Genomic DNA, 3,132 nt, shown 5'->3' with positions numbered 1-3,132 from the left:
TTTAGCAGTGTGCAGGGCTATGAAATAGCTTCTTTGCCTAGGTGAGGCTGCACTCATCCCCCTGGATGAATGGGGCTATTGGATTGGGCTCTCTAGTTAAGTTCTGTAAGCTATGCAGCTTCTTAGGCCTGTTCTCTTGGTCAGGAGAGGCTTGGGGTAGCACTCAGGTATAAGCAGCTCAATGAATTAGCTTCCTTACCTGGGAAAAGTGATAGAACAGACACGAACGCTAGCAGCGCTTGTTGTTTGGGGTCTCAAATCAGGTAGAACTATCACCAAGTCACCTGGAAAGATGGGGCTAGCATCCTGGCTCTTCCTCTAGACCAGTGGTTCTCAACCTTCTGGCCCTTTAAATACAGTTCCTCATGTTGTGACCCAACCATAAAATTATTTTCATTGCTACTTCATAACTGTAATGTTGCTACTGTTATGAATCGTAATGTAAATATCTGATATGCAGGGTGGTCTTAGGCGACCCCTGTGAAAGGGTTGTTCGACTGCCAAAGGAGTCGCGACCTACAGGTTGAGAACCGCTGCACTAGACAGATCTACTAGCTGAGGGCACCACTGGGAGTAGGTATTCAGTCTGTCTGCACTGGTTGCTGTAATCCTTGGCCCCATTCTCTGTCATAGTTCTGATCTCCAGTAGCCAAGGCACATGTGGTGAGATCTGAGTGGGGAAGCTGAATTTCCACCTTGATCTCCCCGCCCCTCTGAGGAAACCATAGGTCCAGAGGGCACTCCTGTTGTGGCACCGTGCCATCCTGGAAGAGAGGGGATGCAGTCAGAGTGTAACTATTCCTCTTACCCTTACAGTGCAGTCCTTCTTGGTGTCTGTGGTCCAGGGGGCTGCTTCAGCTTCATCCCCTTGTTTTAGGATTTCACAATGGTGCATTTCCTGTGAATAGCTGCTAGTCGGTCTTCTTGTGAGGGGAACTGAAGTCAGGAACATTCTATGTCACCATCTTGATGACCTTACTCTGAACTTAGGTTTCCTCTTGTAGTTTGATGTGAGCCCTTTGCACATCTCCATTAGTATTGTGAGTCAATCAACACTAGCTTACTATCTTTATCTTAGAACAATGCCCTCTTTGCCATTTTAGAGATCTTTGAAGGTCAAAGCAACATGATGTGTTCTCTGGCCTTGCTGCCTCTGAATTCTAAGCACTGTCTTCTGGCCTATATAATTTCAATTATAAATATCCCAAGTGAAACTAGGGAGCTCCATAACATGAAGCAACTATAATCATCTATCTCACCCTTTTGAGGATAACCATCCTTGAGCTTTCCAGAGAATCCCATCTACCCTCACCAGTGAAGAGTGTGTCTGCTATGCCCTCCATAAAAGACAGCAGGTTGCTTTCAGTAGTAAATCCATTCCTGTGTGTGTTTTTTAAATATATAATTTGGTTTGTTTTTGAAAATAAATAGTAGGCTCTGACATTACATTTTAATTCCTAAATGCTGGCCTTTAGGTTTTAGTATATCTCTAACAGGTTCTAGTGATAGGGCAATTGACTCTTCTTTTCTTCCTAATTCTCTTCTTTTCTTCTTAGTTCCATGTCAGCATTTTATTGAACAATTGATTGAAAGCATCAGAGCTCACTCAACTTCAAAACTTCTTAAACCTGAGTTAATTTAAAAGGTTTTGGGATTGAATACAAAACTAAGTGTAGATAATATCTATTTTTAATATCCTAGATCTTTTACCACTAAATGAAAGTTTTTCTTCGATGTGTATTTTGAGTCATACTAACATTTTTTCAAAAGCTTTTAATATTTTCCTTTCCAACATTTTTCATAAAGAATCTTCATGAGAGCTATAAAATGTTTCATTACTCCAGAGTCATATGGAAGTTTTAAATGTCTAATAATATCATGGACTCTCTTCCTTCTTATCTCTATATCCGCAATTCATACCCTAATATGACTCATCACATTAATAGATAAAGAATGGAATTATAAAGTCTGGAAACCTATTCTAAAATGAACTATTTTGGTAAGTGAAGGAGAATTACCCTTGAAGTAAGGTGGTGAATGTTTCTCTGAGGGGAAAAAATAGAAATGCGAGAGTGTATGCCTTGTTGGTTTAATTCTTGATTTTCACATATATATATTGGTGATAAAGTACACTGAAAATTAGCAATGTCTAGGGAGAATTGTACTACAAAACCATTATAGATTTACAATGCAAATATGTCTGCGTCAAACAAGGTCAAAATTGTTTTATTCAGAGATGAAAATGCTGTGCTCATAATTTTCATTTTATCTTTTTTCCAGCTGAATAGAGAAAATAATTGGAAGTAGTTCATAAAATAATGTAACAGTAGAAAACTTTTAAAGAATAATCACATGTAAATTAAGAGGTTTGGGATATATAATGACAGAAGTCATTTGAGTTTTTGGCACATGTTAATAGTATTGTGGAGGAATTTAACCTAACATTTATTCAAGTTATGTTAGGTAGATGAATATTATGATAATCTTCCTAACATACCCTTTTAATTGCTTTTTATATCTGTATATGAGGCAATTGTGTTAGGATAAAAAAAAGTATTGTCCTATTGCAAGGGCAGGGGCAGGGGCAGGGGCTGGGGCTGGGGCTAGGGCCGGGGCCAGGGCCAGGGCCAGGGCGTACATGCCTAAAAAGTGATTATATTTTTAATGCTTAGTTATGAATGGTACTGGAGTGTTTTTTGATGTTGTTTATTCTGGATTAATATTCTCAAACACATGATGTGCTCTTAGAGTGCATAGTTTATTTTTGTATTCCTAGAAATTTTCTTGAATTATAGTTCTGGGTTTGTTCTTTTAGCCTTTTTATTTAAGACTCCTATTACCTATAAGATGGCTCTTTTTTATTTCCAATATTAGTCCCTTTTTTCTAATTTCTTGTATCACTTTCTTCAGATTAAAAATATTTTCTCCTTATTACCAATTTTTTTTAGTTTGGTCATCTTATTTTTGAGTTTTACAAATTTGTTTTTTATATCTTTTTGTTTCAGTTTGTTTTGTAATAGTATTTAATAGTTTTGATCTGTCCCAAGTGAAGAGCAGTTCACAAATATTCTGAGGTACCAGGCAGACTCGATATAGAATGAAAGAACATGGGTTGAGGCAGAATATCAGTTA

This window comes from Myotis yumanensis, unplaced genomic scaffold (genome assembly GCF_028538775.1).
Source record: "Myotis yumanensis isolate MYYU_CA2020_CCGP unplaced genomic scaffold, mMyoYum1.0.hap1 SCAF_5, whole genome shotgun sequence".
Taxonomy (NCBI): domain Eukaryota; kingdom Metazoa; phylum Chordata; class Mammalia; order Chiroptera; family Vespertilionidae; genus Myotis; species Myotis yumanensis.
Note: the sequence above shows the minus strand (reverse complement) of the source record.